This window comes from Lepus europaeus, chromosome 8 (assembly GCF_033115175.1).
Source record: "Lepus europaeus isolate LE1 chromosome 8, mLepTim1.pri, whole genome shotgun sequence".
Lineage (NCBI taxonomy): Eukaryota > Metazoa > Chordata > Mammalia > Lagomorpha > Leporidae > Lepus > Lepus europaeus.
Window position 1 is genome coordinate 64,609,547 of NC_084834.1, and position 16,556 is coordinate 64,626,102.

The window sequence follows — 16,556 nt, forward strand, 5'->3', positions numbered from 1 at the left end:
CTCATGCTATTTTCATTTTCTTCATGGTTAGAAAAATCTAAATCTGCTTCAGGTTGTAGAAGTAACTCACGGGGCCAGCACTGTGGTGTGGGTAAAGCCACATCCTGCAGTGTCAGCATCTCATATGGGCGCTGGTTCTAGTCCCAGCTGCTCCTCTTCCGATCCAGCTCTCTGCTATAGTCTGGGAAAGCAGTAGAAAGTGGCCCTAGCCCTTGGGCCCCTGCCCCTACATGAAAGATCCAGAAGAAGCTCCTGGCTCCTGGCTTCAGATTGGCACAACTCCAGCCATTGCAGCCATTTGAGGAGTGAACCAGCAGATGGAAGACCTTTCTCTGTCTCTGCCTCTGCCTTTCAAATAAATAAATAAATCTTTTAAAAAATTTAAAAAGAAGTAACTCATAGAAAATATCAGACGATACATTTGGTTTGACTGTGTTGCCCCTGGGATGGGCTAAGCTGATCAGCTAATAAGAGTACTAGCTACTGAGGTCTCTTTGAAACGATGCCTCCCAAGTGAAAGCTACTGAACAGAATGAGAGGGATTTCTGGAAAGACCAAACTTCTGGGATTCACAGCGTTCTCTCTTTTCTCAGTTTTCTCCTGAAACTTCTTATCTGCATCCTTGATGGGTGTCTATGTAATGTGCAAATATCTGTGCACAATGTACATAGCAATGTACAACTTTTTAATTGATTTACTTATTTATTTTTTATAGCTGAGACACACAGAGACAGAAAGGGTTCCCACTCACTGGTTCACTTCCCAAATACCTGCAACATCAATGGCCAAGCTGAACCAGTAGCCAGGAACTCAATCCAGGTCTCCCTCATTGGTGGCAGGGACTCCAGCACTTCAGAAATCCTGCTTCCTGCCAGGATGTGAATTAGCAGGAAGCAGAAATCAAGTGGAGCCAGGCGCTCTGATAAGGGGTGTGGGCATCCCAAGTGGCATCTTAACCACTTGGTCAAGTACCTGCCCCAGTGCAATTATTTTTATTACAGCATAAGAGGAATGCTAAGATGTATTTGTTGGTATTGAAAGGTCACAAAATATGCCATGTAGCTAAATACATCTTAAAAATAACAGAAGGGGCCGGCGCCATGGCTCAACAGGCTAATCCTCCGCCTTGCGGCGCCGGCACACCAGGTTCTAGTCCCGGTTGGGGCGCCGGATTCTATCCCGGTTGCCCCTCTTCCAGGCCAGCTCTCTGCTATGGCCCAGGAGTGCAGAGGAGGATGGCCCAAGTCCTTGGGCCCTGCACCCGCATGGGAGACCAGGAGAAGCACCTGGCTCCTGGCTTCGGATCAGCGTGGTGCGCCGGCCGCAGCGCGCTGGCCGTGGCGGCCATTGGAGGGTGAACCAACGGCAAAAGGAAGACCTTTCTCTCTGTCTCTCTCTCACTGTCCACTCTGCCTGTCAAAAAAAAAAAAAAAAAAAAAAACTTAATTAAGAAAAATAATAATAACAGAAGGGCCTTCTGACCTTTTCTTTTCTTCATGAAAGCATGAGATAAAATCCTCATAGGTAAGATGTCCTCTCTATATCAGAAGGAAAGCAATAACCTTACCTTTAGGGGGCGGAAATTGAGGCTGGAAAAAATCTGAAGAAACAACTTTGTTAAACTACCTCATCTTCCTAGTCACTTTCCCACCATTAATTCCTCAGTCCAAGCCCCTCTGTCTTGTCACATTTTCATAATTTTACCACTTTTTGTCCAACTCTATGCATGAAAATAACTGAATACCTCTAACTGCTTCTTTGGATTCAGTTCTTTATGAGGGCTCCCATGTGGATATAATCCTTATGTTTCATAAATTTGCAATGTTTTTCTCTTATTGATCTGCCTTCTTTTTAAAAGTTTTATTTCATTCATTTGAAAGACAGAGATACAGAGAGAGGTAGAGACACCGAGAGAGGTCTTCCATCTGCTGGTTTACTCCCCAAATAACCACAATGGCCAGAACTCAGCCTATCTGAAGCCAGGAGCCACAAGCTTCTTCCAGGTCTCCCATGTGGATGCAGGGGCCCAAGGACTTAGGCCACAGCAGAAAGCTGGATCAAAAGAGGAGTAGCCAGGACTCCAACCAGCATCCATATGGGATACCCGTGCTGCAGGCCAGGGCTTTAACCTGCTGTGCCACTGCACCACAGCGCCAGCCCCTAATCTGTCTTTTTTTACAGGGACCCAGATGAGAACCAAGAAAGGTAGAAAGGAAAGGAATTTTCCTTCCTCAAAGCATTCCTCACTAGTTCCCCTTCCTTCACTTCCTTTTGAGCCTGAGCACTCCAGCAAATTCTAGCCCCTGGGGCAGGCGCTGTTGGGCAGCAGGTTAAGTTGTTGCTTGGGACACCCACATCCCAAATCAGACTTGCAGCTCAAGTCCCAGCACCACCTCTGCTTCTGTTCCAGCTTCTGGCTAATGCATGCTGGGAAGGCAACAGATGGTGGTCCAAGTACTTGGGCCCTGGCCACCAACATGGGAGACCCAAATGGAGCAGCTGGGTCTCTAAACAGCATTAACCCGCTACAATGCAGGGCCCCTCAATGCAGGGCCAGTCTTTAAACTTTTAGACTTTTGTAAACTTTTTTTTAACTTTCAACTTTGTCATCACTTCCTCAGTCCTCACTGACCAAGAGGATCCACATCAGAATATATGACATCACAATCCTCCTGCACTGTAATCAACGTTTGTTTTTTGTTTGTTTGTTTGTTTTTTGACAGGAGGAGTGGATAGTGAGAGAGAGACAGAGAGAGAAAGGTCTTCCTTTTTGCCATTGGTTCACCCTCCAATGGCCGCTGCGGCTGGCGCATCGTGCTGATCCGAAGCCAGGAGCCAGGTGCTTCTCCTGGTCTCCCATGCGGGTGCAGGGCCCAAGGACTTGGGCCATCCTCCACTGCCTTCCCGGGCCATAGCAGAGAGCTGGCCTGGAAGAGGGGCAACCGGGACAGAATCCGGCGCCCAAACCGGGACTAGAACCCGGTATGTCGGTGCCGCAAGGCGGAGGATTAGCCTGTTAAGCCACGGCGCCGGCCTGTAATCAATGTTTATCTTTCCTTTCCTACTCTCCAAACCGCAGTTTTTGAGTCTTTTATCAAAGACCAACAAATCATACCATAAGGCCTGATCAATTTTCACAAATAAACACATCCATATAATAAGGATTTTAGAAATAAAATACAAAAGGACTGCAGAACTCACTTCTCAAACCCCAGTGACCAGTACACATGCACGCACACACGCACACGCGCACACACACAGAATAAATGAATGAATGCCTTTGAAAATGATTCAGAGAAGGGAGAGTGGTGTAAATAGGAGACTGATGTGTCACAGGAAACACTTAGTGGAGATTAGAGGAAAAGGACATGTTGAGAGGATCAGAGGAAGTTTTTAAGCAAAAGAAGCATGAAAAATAGTAGGTAGCCCAGGAGGTACAGAAGCAAGACAATTTCAGAGAAAAAAAGGCAACGAATTATGTACAGAAATGTCTATGATTGCCATTGTTTTAAGTTAGTGCTGCAAGTTCACTCTAAGACACAGTTTATCCCTTGTTAGGCCTTGGCATGGGACATGCATCCCATTTCAGAGTGCCGGGGAACAAGTCCCACCTATGCTGTCTTATCCAGCTTCTTGCTTGGGGTCGGGAACCCTGGGAGGCAGCAGAGGATGGTCCAAGTGCTTAGGTTCCTGCAACCCACATGGGAGACCAAGATGGAGTTCTGGCTCCTGGTTTGGCCTGGCTCAACCCCAGCTGTTGCAAGCATCTGGGGAGTGAACCAGTGGATGGAAGACCTCTGTCTCTATCTCTCTCCCTGTTTGCAAGACAGCAGATGCAGTTAAAGTACAGATTCAATACCCAGGCTGTAAACTCTCAAGAAGCTGCCTTGCAGGATGAATCACCAATGGTGTTAACTCCCCCAGGCAGGCTGAAGGAGAGAAAAGCCTGGATTTTAATGGCTAGATTCCATATAAAGTGCTATAAAGCAATAATTCATATAAAATGTGCTTTGAGAAGTCTCAAGGACAGTTTCAAAAAGTGAATGAAAACACTCGTTGGTCTCCCACTGAGACCCCCAAGAATTCTGCCCAATATTCCAAAAGTGAAAAGAGAAGAGTACCAAACAAATGGCAGTCCCAGAGACTGGGAGAGTCCTTTCCTTTGGGAGACTAACACTGCCTGGCTTTGTGTACACCACTTTGCATTATAGTCCTACACTCAGGAATTAGAAGTTCTCTGTCTCCTCTCATCCTAGCTAGCACCAGTACTAGCCTGCTGGCAAGTGTTTTCAAAGTTAGCAAGGGGGGCCAGCGCTGTGGCATAGCAGGTTAAAGCCTTGGACGGCAGCGCCAGTTTCCTATATGGGCACCTGTTTGAGTCCAGTCTGCTCCACTTCTGACCCAGCTCCCTGCGGCTGGGAAAGGAGCAGATGACAGCCCAAATCCTTGGGCCCCTGCACCTATGCGGCAAACCAGGAAGAAGCTCCTGGCTCCTGGTTCCTGGCTCCTGGCTTCAGATCAGCTAAGCTGCAGTCATTGCAGCCATCTGGAGAGCGATCCAGCAGATGGAAGACCACTCTCTGTCTCCACCTCTCTCTGCAACTCTGTCTTTCAAATAAATAAATATTTAAAATATAAGGATAACAGAGAGTAAAGAATATTTCTCCCCACTTTACAGATGAGAAAAGGGAGGCCCAGAGAGGATACACAGCAACAGCCAGAGTCAGTTAGAGCCCAAACTTGGGGCTCCAGATCCTGGATCTTAAGCCTCCTGGCTAAGATGACAGCAAATACCATAGACATCTTCTTCCCATCAGTTACTGCCGGTCAAAGACTGAGCGTGCCTAGATCTGAACCTAGATGTGAACGTGTTCAACTGGATGATTCTGCCTTGAGTCTTCTGAAGGAAAGCCGACCAATTATCTTACCGTTTGTGCTCTATAATCTGTTTTCTTTGGGACAAGGACAAATTCTACCCATTTACTTATCTTTTGGATACTGCAGGCTATCCCGCCCAAAGGCAGTACTTCCTAATCATCTAAAGTCTACAGATGAAAGAAAGTATGTCAATTATCACTTCATTGTGTCTTCCTGATGCCCTGTTGATTTGTTACCATTAGCCCTCTAGATAAAATTTCATGGCATTCACCTCCAAAATCTGTCCCCTGGAGCCTTCTTAGAACCCTAGCCAATTAAATAAACTGACTATTGCAACGGTGCTTCTAAGAGTTACTATTTTCTATTTAATCCAAATGATCACTTCTTTCTCATCATTGGCAAGTTTAATTTTCTCCCAATGAGATGTTAAAAGCGCTTTGATTAAACATTATCAAGCAATAGTGAGCCTTTTCAAAACTTCAGATGGCCATCTAAATTCATGCCACTAGAGGGCTCCAGAAGCTCAGAGGCAGAAGTGTAAAAATTAGAATACAACTTAAACTATCAAAACTATCTAGAAAATAGAAAAACTAACATTCCTGTGGCTTTTTTTGATTCTTTTCCAGTAAATATTTTATCTGAATTTTCAAATTGCCATTAAATATTTTAAACTCTTACAAAAGTGAAGAATCAGTAGAATTCTGTAGATCGCTGAAATTATCTCAGAGATTTGAACTTGGTAATTTTTCCTTAACTAATTAATGTTCCTTTGCATCCCTTTATGTTCAATGTTTTTACTTAATCAAACATTAAGAAAACCATTTTTTTTTACTTGAGTAACAGACTGAATTCCAAAGAAACAGACTCACCCCTAGAGGCCCTCATTTTCAGTATTCCAGCACATTTGGGCTACTGGGGCACTTTGCACAGTTACACTGAAAATGCTGGCACTCTCCCACAAGGGGAGATTTACCTGAAATCTAAGTCCAGCAAATTCAAGCCCCAACACAAATTTTGATCCATCTTTCATAATTCCACATCACTTGTAGAAGAATTTATCATTCCTCCCGTTGTACTTCTCTGTAGTCCTACAACACTACAGCTAAATGAATGAAGCCCGTCTTTAGAGCCTGTGAGCCTGTGGTGTGCTTCAGAACCTAACCAGCGACTTGGTTTTTTCGTTCAAGGAGTCTGTAAGGGAATAGAATGATTGGGGGGGGGGGGGGGGATGCAGCTACATGCAAAAATGGGACACAGTAAGGATAGTGGAGGAAAACCAGAAACATCATGTTCACATTTATTTTAGTTTTCAAGCACTGTCTTCACATTCAACTTGGAAGAGAATTTTATTTTTATTTACTGAACACAAACTTAGAAAACTGCCTAAGACATTGTAGAGAGGCAAAAGGAGTAAATGGCTCAGGGCTTGCTTCGACAGCACATACACTAAAACCAAAAGAACACAGAGAAGATGGCCAAGGGCCCTGCACAAGGGTGACACACAAGCTGGTGAAGCAGTCCACATTTTTTTTTCATAGATTAGTTTACAACTAATCAAAAGTATCAAGACAAACACATTTCACAATTATCAAATGTTGTTTTAATTCTGATACCCAGTAAGTTATTGAGTGATATTTTAAAAAAAGAAGACAGAAATGCAGTTTCTAACTAAAGTTATTTCAAACATGCTGGGTAAATAAAACACACACTCTCTAAATTTCAAGACACAATAACAAAAGCAACAGAAATTCAAATATAATAGATTTATTCTTAAATATATGTATTTTGCTCATAAAGAAAGTATATATAATAACTATACCTACAGTGCCTTTGATTTAATATGTCAGAAAATAACAAGTCCCATTAAGTGTAGAGAAGAGAGCCCAGTTTTTATGGCTTTTTGATTTTTATAGTATCAGCAATTATTAGAATGCAGTGGTTGAATCTAAAACATTATAGCCAGGGAATCAATGGGAACTGGACAGCGAATCGTATATGAAGATGGAGGGAAGAGAGGCCCAAACTACATTATGAATGTACAAGCGCTGTGAGGAGGATAAAATCTACAAGGTATAGAACCATAAGAATATACATCACACAGGACTCCTGAAGGAAGTCTGAAGGAAGGAGAATGCTGGATGACACCACAGAAGCAAACAGAAACCAGAGAAGCTCAGGGCAAGGAAGAAAATGGGCTTTCCTTTCACATGCTAATCTCCTCACCCCCTACCTCTCCAGATTATTGAGATGGAATTTACTGCCCAGGAGCAGGCCTGAAGGAATTCTCTTATTTTTATGCAACTTCCGTCTTAATTCTCTCAATGTGAAAGTGTTTCCTAGGAAAGTAAAGAGCTATTTAAATTTGGTAATTAGGAAGATTTGCTATCTTGTAAAGACCGTTCTGGTGGTTAGTAATCTACCCCACAGTACTGTTTCGGAAAATGAAAAACAGAAAAGCTAATTAGGAAGAAGTGACATTTTTCAAACAGGTCAGAGAGTAAAATATATTTAGACCTGTATTTCAAATTCAAAACAGACTAATAGGAAGCTGGGTCATCAGTAAGAGACCATGCCACAGTGCTGCGTGGAGATTCTCCCTGGAATTGCTGAACTGAACGTGGATGCGCGCTTGCTTATCCCTGGACTGGCTGCAGTGCTCACGCACAGGCTCCTAACAAGGGCAAGGGAAAAAGGGGGGCCTGCGAGTCATACCTCCAGGGACTCGTGGAAAGAGACAGGCACATCTCTAGGGATAGCTTTCACTGTGTGTAAAAACTTTTGGAGAACGTGGGATTAGGAAAGCATTTTCCTGATTGAGGAAAAGACAAAAACAAAACTCAATTACACTCATCTACCTTGCTAGATGCTGATGCAATATATATGTAGTGTTTAATAAAAGCAAAATGAACATGATAAACATTTTATATAGACTATAAACAGGAAAAATCCTATTTTTCTAACAGTGAATGCACTCAAAATCACACACCTAAAGGAATGTATTTTTTAAAAGATTCCAACACAAAATTATGAAGCAATTTACACTTGTCTTTTCTCTTTTACAAATAACACTTCTCAATCCACAAATTTCTCCCCTATTTTATGAAAGGGCTACAAGCACAACACAAAGGTAAGATTCACCTGAAAATCCAGCAGAGGGGCAGCATTGTGACACAGCAGACCCCTGCAAAGCTGCATTACAGTCGGAGTTCCTGCGGTGGAGTTCTCCAGGCTGCACCCCTCCGCTCCAGCCCCCAGCTAATGCACCCTGGGGAGCAGCAAATAAAGGCTCAAGTGCATGGGTTCCTGCCAGCCAGGTGGGAGACCTTGATGGAGTTCCCAGCTTCTCTTTCCAGCTGGCAGAGCCCAGATTGTTGAAGGCATTTAGGAAGTGAACCAGGGGAAGGAAGCTATCTCTCCCTCTCTCTCTGTCACTCTGCATTTTGGATAGATGAAAATAAATGAATAAACTTTTTTTTAAAATCTAATAGGTATGGAGCAGGTATTTGGCACAGCGAGTTAACACTTAAGACACCCCCATCCCATATCAACTTCCCTGGGTTCCAGGCCCAGGTCCACTCAGATCCAGCTTCCTTTTAATGAACATCCTGGAAGACAGCAGATGCCTCAAGTACTTCAGTCATTCCACCTACCCAGGAAACCCAGAAAGAGTTCTGGGTGCCTGGCTTTGGCCTGGCCCCAGCCCTGGTTGTTGCAGGCATTTGTGAAGTGAACCAGTGAATAGAAGATCTTATCTCAATCTCTCTCTCTCTCTCTCTCTCTCTCTCTCCTTGTTTTTAAAATAAAAACATTCTTAAAAATATTTTAAATAAAAATTTAGCAAGCAAAATGTAGCAAAGGATGATAGTTATGACGAAGATGCTTCATGATTTCAGTGGGTAAGAATCCATAACCTATAAATTCCATAGGTACAGATTGCTTATTAATTAACTGCCCAGAAAATATCTACTCTAAACTAACACTTTATACTTTCAGTCATTCCTCTCCTGTTAAAACCAGAGATGATACTAGCTTTCAGCACACAAGATTTGGGGGAGGATTAAATAAACTAATACAGGTAAAATACCTGGACCAGTGCCTGGCACATGGGGCTCCATCCGTGGAAGCTCTCATTAATGTTGTTGGACAGCTACCGATAAGAAACATCACTGCTGTGGGTAAGGTGCCTCAGGAGAGTGCATCAGCAATAAAATTATATAACTGGACAATGGCACAAAGGAAGAAAGGGGGGAGGGGTAAGAGTAACACTCATGAATCCTAGCAAGATTTTTCAATATTTAGCTTTTCAGTATTTTTCCAGTCTAGCTCTGAGAACCTCTTACTATAGCATTCATAATAACAGAGCTTTCATCATTCTCAGATTTCATCACAACTCCCTGTGAACACAATCAATTCTCCTAAGCAACATCTATATTATTTAATTTGGTTTCCAAGTATTTGATACCAGATGTGCATTATTCTAGACATTGGAAAGATCAGTCCCCACTGTGACTGAACAGACTGCCATTTCTGTATCACAAAAAATCAATGTCTTAGGAATTTCAAAGAATCAATTCCCCCAAAGCCTCTGAGAATTGATGATCAAATTGTTTCTGAAATAACAATACTAAGCTTGCCAAATGTGAACTCCAGTAAGATGTGATGCTGTATAATGCTCAAGCCAAGAGAGCCAAATGCTTCAATCCCCATGTCTGTCAAGCAGAAGTCTAGAGGGATAAATCTCCAAGACATGGGGAGTGACAACACAATTCCAGTCACAGTTCTGACATTGACTCCTGCATTGAAGATTCACAGTAAAACTCTTGATTTGCACAGAAATATGCCAATTGAAGGTTATTAAAAATCATTGGAGTTATTAAATAGAGTAGAATGAGTAGAATTTTTACTATTTTTAAGATTTATGTATTTACTTGAAAGAGTTACAGTGAGAAAGAGAGATATCTTCCATCCACTGGTTCACTCCCCAAATGGCCACAATGGCCAGAACTGGGCCATCTGAAGCCAGGAGCCAGGAGCTTCTTCCAGGTGCCCCACATGGGTGCAGGGACCCAAGGACTTTGGCCATCTCAAGCCATTAGCTGGAAGCTGGATTGGAAGTATAGCAGCTGGGACTTGAAACAGTGCCCATAAGACTTTATCTGCTACGCCACAGCACCAGCCCCAGAATTCTCACATTTGAGTGGCTATAAATGGCACTAAATGGGCCCCAGTAGAGGCAGTTTGGGATAGAGAGAAATGAAGAACATGCCTGAATTTTACTATCAGACAGACAGATCTGAGTTTGGATCCACTAGCGCTGATTGCTAGGGGTGACCTGAATGAATCAGTTCTCATCTGCAAACCTCAGGTTTTCCTCTCATATAATGAGTTAACAGCTTAACAGCATAGGCTTTGATACAAATTCCTAATTCCAGCTGGGTGACACTCAACAACTTATTTAACTTCTCTCTGCCTCAGTTTTCTTCCATGTGAAATATGAATAACTGTATCCCCTGCACAGAGCTGCAGTGAGGAATTAATGAGCAACTCTGCCTAAAGTATGACATGTAGTTCCTTATACCATTACCTAGCTTTATGATTAACTTGTAATGGGTACAGGAAGTACTGCCCCAAAATGTGGCACATTGGTATACTGAGTATTTTAAGTTGAAAGAAATTGAGAAAACCAGGTAAGCAGATATGTCTTTTTGACCTTCTCCTACCGCCTATATGCAGACAGACAAAATGTTACTCAGAGAGGTTGAGGAGAACCCAAACAGGAACTTGGTAGGTTTGCCACTGCTTATTACCACTGGGTCATGCTCAGTGGTTGTCCATTGTTCATTAAACATGAGCATCCATACTTGGACGCCGTCCCCTGGGTTTCTGAGCTACTGAATCCTGAGGGCTCTCATGCTGGGTGAACTTTATTTAAATAAACCTGTTTGTGCTTTTCTTGTTGATCTAACTTTTGTTACAGAGAGATATCAATGACTGGGTTCGGAAAAGTCACCGCTTTTTCTCCCCAACACTTGCAAGATTGTTATGGGGATCAGAGGCCACATATATGCCAAGTATATACACACATGTGGGACACAAAAAAATTCAATAACTGGTAGTACTATTATCATCATTATTGTGAGATATTAGGCATCCCTCTTCCCCTCCATTCACAGAATGAACTACTCAAGAAATGATGCCCAAAGTTTCCCACAGAATCACCATCTCTATTACATTTCTAGACCAGAGGCTGAGTTTGACTGAATGTGAGAAAAGGACAAATTCGTGTGTCTTCCTTTATGCAATTCCAGTTGTATACAATGCCTGACATCTAATTTTGCTAGATAGCAGATCTGTCTGTCCATGCGCATAATGAATGAAAAAGTTCTATTTTCTGCAAATCAATAGCATAGAGCCTATATAGACCAAGTCTCAAAACATATTTGTCGAGTTTCAGTCCAATTACAGTGAATTAAGAGGCTGGCATTTTGGCACAAGTGAGTAAAGCCACCACTTTCGATGCCAGCATCCCACACCAGAGTGCCAATTCAAGTCTCAGCTGCTCCACTTCCAGTTGAGCTCCCTGTTAATGTACCTGAGGAAGCAACAATGGATGGCCCCTTGGGTCCCTGCCATTCATGTGGGACACAAAGATAGAGTTTCAGCTTCCTGGCTTTGGCCTGGCCCAGACCTGGCAGCTGCAGCCATTTCAGGAGTGAGCCAGCAGATCAAAGATCTCTCTGTCTTTCTTTGTTGAAAAACATACACAAAGTAAATAAAGAATTCAGCACATTTGATGGTGACCCAATACTATATTAAACTTGCTCTCCTCTACTTCATAGGCAAGAAAACAAATTCCGTCAGCGCACACAGTGCATTGTAGAGAGAAATCCACTAGGACACCAGGGTGGAAGACAGGGCAATTGACATCAGTTTGCCCTACATTACCCCTCTGAGCCACATATATCACATCCAGGGTCCCGTTTCCTCCTAAATGTGCTGAGAGTTGAAGAGAGAAGCAAAGTCAATGGATTGGTTATACTTCATCCACATTTCTAGAGGACAAACTCAAGGCTCAAGCTTTCTGACATTAGAAAAACACACCTACTGGTGTTGGCATGGTACAAACCCAATGGGCAATAGGCTCATGAAACCCCTACCAGTCAACTCATTCAATGTCATAATTCAACTTCAAAAACAGAGTTAACAGGAGAGTTTAATAAGTTTAACAATGCATGAAAGGAACAAGACATACCCAGAATGTGAAACTTTCTACAGGATCATTAATCCAATTTTTCTCAATAAACCAAGGATGAGTGATGGGAGAGTGGTGTTAGGGGAGGAGCCAGGCAAGGATTTGCTGCAGACCCATGGTGGTGAATATCTAGGTTTGCCTTCAGACTCAAAATCCTGGCAAAGCAAATATTAACTACTTTCAAGTTGGTGACGTGCTTTTATGTTTTCATCTTGAATGTTTCCCATTGTGGGCTGTCAGGACACTAGTTTAAGATCAAAAGTAAAAGCCTTTCTCTCCCTCTCTCCTAATATCTATTTCCAGTTGTGCCCACTATTAGAATTTGTCATTCCAGTATTTCACCCTTGGCTTCGAGCTTTTCTTCTATGCTTTCCTTTTCTAGCAAATTCTCTTGGGCAGTTTGAAGGCATGGGTTGCAGAATCAGTACATAGTGGACATTAAGGCAGGGACCTGGAGACCAGGGAACTAACTGTTGAACAATATACAGTCTGCAGGTAGCAGTCACATGAGAGCACTTCAGCCAAGAGCTGCCTGAGGGAAAGTAGGCTCCAGCTTTCCATGATTATATTAAGAATCAAGAAATCCAGACTTTGAGGGGTCAGGGTAGCGTAACAGTTAAAGCTGCTGCCTGCGACACTGGCATCCCACATGGGTGACAGTTCATGTCTCAGCTGCTCTACTTCCAATCCAGGTCCATGCTAATGGCCTGGGAAAGCAGCAGAAGATGGCCCAAATGTTTCTGCCAACCACATGGGAGATCCAGATGAAGCTCTTGACTCCCAGCTTGGGCCTGGCCTAGTGCTGGCTGTTGTGTCCAGCTGGGAAGTGAGCTAGTGGATGGAAGATCTTTCTCTGTAACTCTTTAAATAAAATGTTTTTTAAAAAATGCATACTCCTATATGAAGTATAAAAGTATTAGAATCTAATAAGAAGTCTTTAACATAATGTACCAAAAAAAAGCATCCCACAATAACAGAAACAACAAAAACAGGTAGACCCAATTCCACCTTCAAGTTAACACTTAGTCACCTCTGCTTTTGCTTTGTGCAAATTTAGAATCAGAAAGAATTTTAGAAATTAGCAGGTGTAAGCACTTTATTTTATGGCAAAAGGAAACTAAGCCCCAGAGAGGCCTAGTTTCAGTGTGGGTGAACCCATGCTGACTGGGGACTAACTACTATGCCAAACAGAGGACAGGGTGGCCCTGTCCTCAGACTACTCACAATGTATTAGAAGACAGAACTTATGAATAATTGCAAAATGGTTTTGTCCACACTTGCACAATGATAGAAAATTGGACAAGGTACAAAAATTAAAGAAAGCAGGGCCAAGGTTGTGGTGAAGCAGGTTAAGCCACTACCTGTGATGTCGGCATCCCTTATCAGAGCTGCATCCATATAGGAGCACTGATTAAAGTCTTGGCTGCTTAGCTTCTGGGCCAGCTCTCTGCGAGTATGCCTGGGAAGGCAGCAGAAGATAGTTCAAGAGCTTGGGCCCCTGTCACCCACAGATGGGGCTCCTGGCTCTTGGCTTTGGCTTGAATAGCCCTGGTTGTTTGCAGTCACTCAGAAAAGGAACCAACAGATGGAAGAGCTCTGTCTGCCTATGTATCTATCTCCGTCTCTCTCTCTGTAACTTTCAAATAAATAAATACATACATAAGAGAAAGAGGGGCAAGCATTTGGCATAGCACTTAAAGACTACCCACAACCCACACTGCAGTGCCTGGATTTGAGTCCGGGCTCTACTTCCAACTCCAGCTTCTTGCTGATGCAGACCTTGGGAGGCAGCAGGTAATGCCTGAAGCAGTTGGGTCCCTAATAACCATGTGAAAGAATTCATTGAGTTCTGGGCTCATGGCTTCAGCCTGGCCCAGGCCTGGCTGGTGTAGACATTGGGGGATTGAACCAGTGGATAGATTTCTCTGTATCTCTGTCTCCCTGCCTTTCTAATAAAAATATATTATGTGTTCTTTTAAAGAAGAAAAGAAATAGAAGAAGGAAGTAGGCAATTCTCTAACAGCAATCTGATACCTGTCATCCAGACCTAGCTTCCTGGCACCTAGAGCCCTAAACTCTATCTGCTGTACTGTACTGCCTGCCGACGCCTCAGAACAATCCCAAGTCCTTGCTCCAAGGGTATGTGGCCATGTGCAATGCGATCATGTTTCCAATATGGAGGAAAGTTACCAGCATTTATGCCATATACCAGTATCTCAGAAACAGGGAAAGGAACAAAACCCTTGACCCTTGATGCTAAAAAATATATGTGGATACAGAGAACACACCACTGGAAGACAGAAAGGTGTGGACTGGTCCTGGCTCAGCCATTAACTATCTCAGGGACTGGATAAATATATAAATCAAGGAGGTTAGACTGGATGGCGACTTAGGGTGCTTCCAGTTTTGTGTTTCCAGGACTTTTTATGGCAGACTTCACTGAAGTTCAAAGAAGAAAGATATCATTGTGAGCAGGAAATGTCAGGGAAAACTTGGTGGAGGAGCTGTGGATTAGATTAGGCACCAAAGGATAAGGATTAAGGGGGTGTGGTGGGGGAAGGGATGGAACCAGGTGGGAAGGGGAGAAGCAGAAGGAGGGACAGGAAGGCACCAGAGGTCTGCTAAGGTGTGGAGGGATCTCACACCAGATGGCAGAGATCTTATCTCTAAGGGAGGAAGTGAGAGCCCTTTGCATAAGGAATCCCGAGGGAGATGTTAAGGACTTAAGAAGTGGGGAAATTTGAGGACCTTTTCTTATGGGGATGTCTCCACAAGCAATAGGAAAAAAAAAGTGAGGACATCATTGTAACCCATAAGCTATACTTTGGAAATTTATATTCATTAAATAAAAGTTTAATAAAAAAAAAAAAAAAGATGCTACAGCGAGGCTAGGAAGCCTGCCGAGTGCAGACTATGAAAGTTTAGTGAGTTGCTTTCAATCTAAGGAAAGGGAGGAAAGTAGATCAGGGAAGCTCCTCTGTCTTAGGACTTATAAACCAATGGGAAATCATCACTGAAGCCAGGACTTCTCAGACACAAGGCACAACTGCATCCCTTCTCCGAAGTAACACAATTTTTTCTTAAGGAGGTAAAAATCTAATGGAGAAAGCCAACCCTTTATTCCTTCATCAGCCTTCTACTGAGTTCTAATTCTACATGGACACTGTGTTAGGATGCTCAGTCTGGGGACTGACGCTGTGGCATAGGAGTTAAAGCCACCACCTGCAGTGCCAGCATCCCATATGGGTACCGGTCTGAGTCCCAGCTACACTTCTGATCCAGCTCCCTGCTATAGCCTGGGAAAGCAGTGGAAGATGGCCCAAGTGCTTGGGCCCCTGCACCTGTGTGGAAGACCCAGCGAAGCTCCTGCCTTCGGATGGGCCCAGCTCTGGCCATTGCAGCCATTTGGGGAGTGAATCAGCCGATGGAAGACTTCTTTCTCTCTTTGCCTCTGCCTCTCTGTGACTCTGCCTTTCAAATAAATAAATAAATCTAAAAAAAAAAAAAAAAGGCCCCTTTGGGTTTTATTAAAAAAGATGCTCAGCCTGGGTTCCTGTCCTTTATAGATTACTAGCATTATCCCCACTCTTTACCATCTGCTTCGACCCCGCCAGCCCTTGGGACATGTGGATGCATGCACATCTGACCCATGGCATTGAGACCAGGATGGCACATAAGAGGCACTGGTTCTCTGGGTCTGTCCATGTTAAGCAACAGGCTCCTCTTCATTCCAGCCCCAGATGGGCCAGCAGTGAGCACAGGGCCTTTCTCTTTGCTCTTGTAAACACTCCCTGGCTATCTCTTTACCAATTCACTTCCATTTCACACCAAGGCTGTCCTTTTTTTTTTCTTTTTTCTTTTTTTTCTTTTTACTTTTTGACAGGCAGAGTGGACAGTGAGAGAGAGAGTCAGAGAGAAAGGTCTTCCTTTTGCCGTTGGTTCACCCTCCAATGGCCGCCGCGGCTGACGCGCTGCGGCCGGCGCACCGCGCTGTTCCGAAGGCAGGAGCCAGGTGCTTCTCCTGGTCTCCCATGCTGGTGCAGGGCCCAAGCACTTGGGCCATCCTCCACTGCACTCCCTGGCTACAGCAGGGAGCTGGCCTGGAAGAGGGGCAGCCGGGACAGAATCAGGAACTCCGTGTGCCGGCGCCGCTAGGCAGAGGATTAGCAAGGCTGTCCTTCTTACAATGAGCTTCATCCCTCACTCTCCACAGGTCTCTAACCTCCCCCTCCCCTTTCTCCCTCAACTCCAGGTTATTCTTAGAGGTCCTCATTGCCTCCTAAGGCCTCACCAAGGTGCTTCTCCCGCACTTAGGAAATCATATTGCTTCATCTGCAGATAACCGAAAGACTGCAAACAGGTGATGGAAAGAGCTTTGGAGGCATCCTCAATTGCAAAGACACTAAAGTTGGCAGTCTAGATATGC

At 43.8% G+C, this 16,556-nt stretch overlaps 1 protein-coding gene and 1 non-coding gene across 2 annotated transcripts in view; one reads left to right on the plus strand and one right to left on the minus strand.

Annotated features, from left to right (window-relative positions):
• The window catches only part of ANK2 (ankyrin 2), a 657,856-nt gene that overhangs the window by 595,166 nt on the left and 46,134 nt on the right, over positions 1-16,556 (minus strand). The gene's annotated exons all lie outside the window — the stretch shown is intronic.
• Positions 6,301-6,407, plus strand: LOC133766107 (U6 spliceosomal RNA). The gene has a single exon (XR_009866661.1). It is a non-coding gene; the product is annotated as a U6 spliceosomal RNA (small nuclear RNA).